Genomic DNA, 8,152 nt, shown 5'->3' on the forward strand with positions numbered 1-8,152 from the left:
TCTACTGAGGAAATTATTTACTGTACTGCAGTACCAAGTATACAAACATTCTGAATAAATATAAACAGTATTTCTTCGTAAAACGTCAAATAAAAATCTATTTTATTCTTCAGGTTTCTGTGTCTCCACTGCTTCCTTTCCAAACATCTATTACTTTATCAGTGAGAATAAGACCTGGGATGAGGCCAACGCTTACTGCATCATGGAGTACACTGGACTTGCCCAAATTACTAACCCAGAGAACAACACTGCACTGATGAACACCTCAGCTGGGGAATACACAGGCAAAGCCTGGATAGGACTCGTGGGCCCTTTAGGGTGGGTCTGGCTGGATGGAACACAAGCCACATATTTCATGTGGCACTATGAAGAACCACAGGCTTCTGACACTGGGTACTGTGGGCTCACAAATTACCATGGGTGGTATAGTGAAATATGTGAATACAAGTTTTATTTCATTTGTTTTAATGGTAGGTATCAATCAAGATTATTTGTTGTAAGATTTCACTCCACTATATTAAATTGACCTTGGTACTTATTTTTCAGAAAGAGGCTCAAAACATAAAAATACAACTTTTTTTATACTCTAGTTAGAGACTGGAAAAAAGCTCACGGTGAAACTCAAACTGATGGATATTCATTAAAATAATAATGAAGTATATATGCAGTACTGACATATGATTTATATGGTGTATTTAAATCACAGCTTTTTTCTGCATAGCCTATTTTTAAAAACATAAATGAAATCATTAATATATGTATAATGTTACTAATGGAATCTATAACTTCTGTTTCTTTAACAGGCAGTGATTACATTGTTAATAAGACAGGTGTGACTTGGAATGAGGCCAAAATCAGCTGTGAAAACAAAAATTCAACTCTGGCACAAATCCTTGATGTGGAAACATTTGATAAAGTCAGGCGTGCATTTCGAAATAATAATCTTAACAAATATGAACCACTGTGGATTGGCCTTAGTTTTTCTCCAGTCTGGTTTTGGTCAGAAACCAAACAAATCAGCACATTCGTGAACTGGAAAACTGGACAACCTAACAATAAGAATAATTGTGCTGCTGTACTGGTGGGAAATGGAACCTGGACCACTGAACCATGTAGTGAGCAACATCCTTTCTTCTGCTATGGAGGTATGAATGATATTTCCCTAGTTTTAATATTCAAGTCAGTTACCACAGATGGTACGACCAGAAAATATTTAAAGCAAGACGTAATGAAAATAATACACTTCTTTGTTTCATTTAATTCTTGAAATCGTAAGCTTCATATTTCAAATATCTAAATTTAGCACAAAGACTAACAAAAAATTGACAAATTTATACGAAAAGAAATTCCAATAATAAAAGCTATGAGGTTCATTCAGGTCAAAGGAGTGCACTGAATTTGTTTTTGTTCTGGAAATTTTAACAAGGTTTTGGTATATGCTGAAGACATTCTATTTTAGTCTAAGAACATCTAATAATATGCTAAAATAGTATTAATAACTTCCTCTAAACCAAGTATTTGTCAAATTTGATCTGATTTATTCTGAAATGATTTGTTTTTGTGTAGTTCACAAATCAAAGAAGACAGTGTTGAGCATGAATATCCAAACTGATGTTGACCTGGAAACTCCAGATAACCAGGCTGCGCTGATGGAGCAGGTATACCGTGTGTGTGTGCCATAAACAACAAAACACGTTAGTCCTGCTTGATCATAAGATTTTGTTACATTCATTTTTGTACTTTGCGCAAATAATTCAATCAAATTAACTTTGAGAATGGAGACACAACAGTGTTGTGTTTATCTGTCTGTGTTTTTATTCTTGTTTTCTTTTTGACACACACACACACACACACACACACACACACACACACACACACACACACACACACACACACACACACACACACACACAAAATGTTTCATCTATGTTTATAAGTCTTAAGTCTTCCTGTTATTCACCATTTACTCAGCTAAAAGCTTAATGGAATTAGTGGAAAGGTGAATACAATCACTCACTTGTTGAAAGATGGATTAAGGGAAATTTAATTCAATTCCATTTTATTTAATACCACTAGATAACTAAAGCATCAATCTCACTGTGATTTACACTGTAAACTAAAGGCTAAGGGTGCAGCTTTAAAGTGTTTTAGTAATCGAGTAATCTATCGATTAGGTCATTGCTTAATCAAGTAATTCGATAAGAAATAGTTTTGTCCTATTAATGATCAGCAACAAATATTCAAAAGAGAAAAAATAGAGGTCTTTCAAAATGTACAAAAAACCCCCCAAATCCTTTGTATTTATGTGTCATAATGAATTTTAGTTTTAAAGAAAATGTGAAAAATGTTCTCACCTCTGTTTGCTTCCATGTAAAATAGGACAGCTACCATCACACTTCAGAAAGCTGTATAATTTAAACATGTTTCAACAGTAAGAAAGGATCCAAGCTGAAACACCAAGATTCAGCTTGGATCCTTTCTTACTGTTAATGACCGATAAAAAATAGCATTATATGGGGAATTTCTCCACTCCTGAAATCATGTATTTTAGAGGTGGCACGAATTATAGTAAGGGTACTGATAAGAAAACAATGTGAGTGTCAAACACAAATATGACAGGCGTAAAAGTGCCCCCTCCAAAAAAGCTACGAAATAAAAAGTAACACAATTTATCTTCTTTCCTCTTATTTAGCTGCAAGCAGCACTCGCTAAGCAGGGTGTGACTGACTTCAAACTGAGATGGACGAAACAGCCTGTGCAGAAGAGCAGGAAGAAAACTGATGGTACACACACACACACACACACACACACACACACACACACACACACACACACACACACCAAGAATTTCTCTGAATATTTAAATGGGTTTGTCTCATTTCAGATGCTTGTTTGAACGTGTGAGATCAAGTCCCAGAAGACTGTGCTACAACACTGTTCAATCAAAGAGGGATCACTTTAAATTGTTCACTCTTCAAGTTGTTATTAGTTAATTATATTAGTCCAGGTATGAAACTGCATGATTTGTGTGCATAAAGTCTGAATTGTAAACATTTAACTCTTTACCATTTTAGTTTTGCATTTAAAGTTAGTATGTTTGACACCACATGTGTAACTTTGAAGTAATACATCAGGGATCAATTTTCATTCCCCCAAGGCATCAAATAATGCTGTTTTGTTAAAGCTGTTGGGGTATCTCAGTTGTTCACAAAGTGCCCTTTTAGAGAAATGTGACACGCCTGATTAGTGGATTACTGAGACTTGGTTATCAGTCCCAACCTTTCAGCATGTATGGTTCCATACAGTTGTGAGGGTAGAAATTGAGATCATCAGGTAAACTGACAGCTTTGTTTTCACATTATTCTCTCCTCATAGCAACAGAGTCCACATCACTATAGATGCAGCACCAGTACATCTGTCAATTTCCAGCTCCACTCTCCCCGCAGTTGTTAAAAACCCCAGTGCTCCATTTAAATTCTCCAGTCACACTGAATATTGATGTCATTATTTTTTCCATAGTTAACAACGTTGTTACTTATCCTCATGAAAACATAAATAGGTTATCAGGTCTGCATGGCATGTTTGCTACACGGTAGCAAACATGCCATATGCTAACTTTTTTGAGATGTGTCATAATTTTTCATGAAAGAGTGACGTGTCTCAGTTTAAACATTTGATGTGTTTCTATGTTCTGTTGTGAATAAAATATGAGTTTATTACACTGCAAATAATTGAATTTTGTTTTTATTTACCTATTTTAAATTGGGGGTACTTCAATACATGCAAATTGAAGTGAAATGTTTGATGAAAAGGCTACAAGTGAAGGTTTGCCACTGATTAAATTTATTTTGGTAAAAGTAAATGTTTACAGGTTAAACTTATATATTATATCAGCACCAGGTACAAATGACTGCGTACCTTTTCCAGCCCCGAACTGGATAAGCAGTTAATTCAATGGATGGATGGATGTGAGTTACATAAACTAAAACATTCATTTATGATCCAAAATGTTTTACTCACATTTGGAAAAATATCAATCAATCAGGCCCCAGGAGTCTGTTATTTTTAAAAGACTTGAGTAACCTTTAAGAGCTATTCATGCTGAGGATTAATACTTAGATTTTTACCTTTACTGTTTCACAAGGGTTAAAAAGGGAATGTCGACAATCTAGACTTTATTGCAGGATATTTTAATAAAGAACTTTAACAGGAGCAGAGCAAAAGCAGTACGAACTGATATTACAGTTTTTTCTGATTGCTTAAGCACATTTTTTGTAACTATTGGCTAATTTTGCAAAACTCTTCACACAAATAAGAAAACCTGTCACCCAATAATCAAAACATTGTAGTTCTCTTGCAAAAGCAAACACAGCTAGATTAACTCTTCACACCTTCGTAAAAATGGTGTTTCCGTATCAAACAGTGCACACAAGCCATCATCTACTAAGCACACAATGCGCCAACTGCACACTGATGGTATGAATATAAAACACATCTGGCTTTTGCTTTCTCTGTGCACAAGGTAGGCTATGTCAGTTTGAGCTCATACTTCTGTCATAGATCCATAAGCATAGAGGGATCCAAACTTCAAGTACTGGTGTTTATTCAAACACATCAAAACAAACACAAGTGTTTATTTCCAAGTATAGGATTATTTGCAATCGCCATAATGACTATATGGGTTACTTGGTCTGCAGTGAACATGCTTCCTCTGCCCCCAGCATCTGGTCATCTAGCAATTCTGTAAAGTAACAATTTCAGTATTTTTACATCAATGGTATTGGTGTGTTTCTCATTGGCATATGGCAGTGCTACAAATCTTTGTGCAAAGTGACTGTACTAACCGATTCTCATTTCAAGATGTCCCTATGGTACTTGCTACAGTGTAGCGGCTCGAGTTAGGCTGGACCCGTTGGCCAGCTACCCTCAGGGTCATTCCACGGTTGATTACATGGTCCACTATTGTAGCTCTGATGTCATCAGCAATTCTATTTCTTACTCTTCCTACCCTTCCTCTCCCCCCTCCTCATCTTCCTCTCCCCCCTCCTCGTCTTCCTCTTGCTCCTCCTTGTCCTTGTCGTCCTCTTCATCCTACTTCTTCACCTCCACGTCCTCTTCCTCGGCCTCCTCTACTTCTCACTCTTTCTGCTCCCTCCATTGTACTCCGCACACACAGCTTACCTGTATTATAGTGCTTAGGCTGATTGCAAAGTGAACTAATTATCTAAGAAAGGTTTCACATGTGAAAGTGTGCCAGACAGTTGGCAAATTAGTGTTAATGATAGCCATACATGTGTATACTTTTGCTAGGAGTGTGTTGGAAATTTGGTAATTGAGTGTTGTGCAGTGAATTGTGCCTACAGTTTTGCAAAGTGTGTGTTACAAAATTGCAAACTGAGTGCAAAGCAGTTTTTGTGCTTTTAGTTTTGCAAACTCAGTGAGTGGTTTTGCTATAAGTCTGAATAGTTTTAGAGATTGTGCTACAGGAATCACAGTTAGGGTTTAAGCATTCAGAAAAAACTGTAATCACAAAATAATAATCAAATCACCTGAAACTATACTTATCTAATCTAACCTCATGCTGACCTTGTTGTGATCTTTTGCAAGAGGGCTTGAGAAGAGAATGAGCATGTCTTGCTCAACAATATTCTTATATCTTTCATGTAGGTCACCACCGCCAGGCCCTGTCATGGCCTGGGCTTCATTTTGGTCTGTGGCTTCTAATGAATCCAGAAAAGTACAGTCAGATTTTCATCCACAAGAGGAAAACCTCTATAAAGCACCAGATTGGCAGCAACTTCATTTTTCAGAATGACAAAGATCCGAAACACAATGCCAAAAGACTACCTGGATAGAAAACAATCACCATGGATCGCCATTACTAGCCTCCCAAGAGCCTGGACCTCAACATTATTAAAGCAGTGTGGGGTGGAGAAAAGAACTAAAGACATCCAACATTCAAAGAAAAACTTTGAATGTCCTTCAAGAAGCCTGGAGAACTATTCCGAAAGACTACTTAAAGAAAACTAAAGAAAGCTGGTAAAGAGAGTTCAGGCTGTTTTGAAGAGTAAAGGTAGACATGCCAAATTTTGACTTTTAAGAAACTAAAAATAAATACGCTTGAACACAAAGTAGGGGAGACATTTTTGACATTTCTGTCTGTAAATTGGAGCTCTTTTAAGGTAGTGGATTCAAAATGTAATGCAAAGTATTTACATGTCTCGGCTATTAAATAGTGCAGCTCTGCAGCACAATTACCCATTGCATGGTATGGTCTCAAACACAAAGAGTGAAATGTTACAATTAACCCCATAGTCTGGGTTAGTTGTAACATATCCTGGGGTAAAATGTAACACAATGAAATAAGGGTACTAACAAAACATTAACATGTAATCTTTGTTTATTCAACACATGAACGCACTTACATCCATTTATGTAGCTATGTGTGTGTGTGTGTGTGTGTGTGTGTGTGTGTGTGTGTGTGTGTGTGTGTGTGTGTGTGTGTGTGTGTGACAGAATGCAGAAATCTAGCTTTTGAACATATTCCAACCCCCCAAAAAAGACAAATTATGGAATTTTCTGCAACTGAATATTTCATTAATTTTGGTTGGTCTTCCTTGAGTTTGGCCTCATTGGCTCAGTGGGCATTATAACCTACAACTCTTGCACCAATTTTGAACATAACAATGAAGCTGAAAAATGTAGTTGTTCACCAGCATCGCAATTCCATTACTTTTTATCATGGCTTACCTTGGTGTGGTTTGCAAAGTGCTTCAGAAAGATGAGGAAATCTGTTTCTTGCACCCATCCTGATTTATTTCCACTACCAGTACTTCCTACTGGTCCATCTCTGACACAGTGGTCTGCATAATGTATGTGTGGGAACACAAACAGTGGAGGAATTGTGTTGCCAATGGCCTTAACCGCATATACAAATGCGACCAGTGAACCTCTCTCTGCTGATGTCGTTGCCCCAACTTGTTTAATATAAGTTAAAGCAATAGTGTGGTAAGTTGTAACATCTGCATTATTGTTACAACTAACCTAGACTGTTGCTGTTACAACTGACCCAGACTATAGCCATGAACTAGCTAACATTACAGCCAACGGCTAAAACACTAGCACTAAAGACCTACACAGAATATATCCCCATAGACATACAAATAACATAATTCAAGTTTGATGAGTTTAACTGCAAAGCAGATAATGCTATTAGAAATTGAAATAAAATAGAAAAACTTACTTTTTGGCATACAAATTACTTTTTTTCATGTTAAATTGTCTGTGTTTGACAAAATGTGCTGATTTTTCACATGTGATAGCAGAACTGAGTTGGGCATGCACAGGATGAGTCACATCATTTGAAACTTAGCCCTGATTGGAGAAATTGGAAGTGTTACAACTGACCCACGTTACAACTATCCCTGGTCTCCCCTACAATATTTTCATTGAAAATACAGTTGAATGGACATAGAAAGCAGCATGATAGAAATATAAATGTGCATACATATACAGGTGCAAACAACCTGTACTTTAGCAAAGTAACTGACTAAATTCGCAATTATATTGCACCACTGCCCCTAAGCATGCTTTGGTGCATTTAAATTTATTATTATTTATTATAAATTAATTTATTAACTATTAATATTAACTGTACTCTAAACCAGTGGAGGGAGCTGCCATGCTTTGGGGGTAAGTGCCCTGGTGCAAGAAATATTAATCATTAGGAACTTTATAATTCAACATCCCTTCAACATCTGGATGCAATTAAAGTTCCAAACTTGTGATGCTCAGTGAGAAATATACAAAATTTAGCAAAAAGTTTGAATCTACCTGTGAAGATATTGTGTGTAGGAGTTGAAATCCAACATGACACGCATGGGTGGAGCACTCACTTGTGTCCTCTACAGGGTGTTTGGGCAAATTTGTTTCCACGGGTCAGATCAGCATTTAAAGGTTCCGGATTGGAGAAAGGAAGAGATGGAGTTGGGGAGTAATTTGTAAGTGTTTAGGTATAATTTAAAGATTGATTTTTTATTTATTGATGCATTAATGCATTTATCATGGCTGTGTGCAGGAGACGGGAAAGAAGGACCTAAATACAGACTCAAATGCAGAGGCAGAAGGTGAACTAAAAAAGCAGCCTTATTGC

The 8,152-nt window shown here is 36.7% G+C and overlaps 1 long non-coding RNA gene across 1 annotated transcript; it reads left to right on the forward strand.

The window, feature by feature from the left end:
* Positions 1 to 931: 931 nt before the first annotated feature.
* LOC309716443 lies at positions 932 to 2,780 on the forward strand. The gene is made up of 3 exons (XR_014279436.1): positions 932 to 1,145; positions 1,567 to 1,658; positions 2,693 to 2,780. It is a non-coding gene; the product is annotated as an uncharacterized lncRNA (long non-coding RNA).
* The last annotated feature ends 5,372 nt before the right edge of the window (positions 2,781 to 8,152 follow it).

Source organism: Aulonocara stuartgranti, assembly GCF_965226115.1.
Source record: "Aulonocara stuartgranti genome assembly, chromosome: 11".
NCBI classification, from domain to species: domain Eukaryota; kingdom Metazoa; phylum Chordata; class Actinopteri; order Cichliformes; family Cichlidae; genus Aulonocara; species Aulonocara stuartgranti.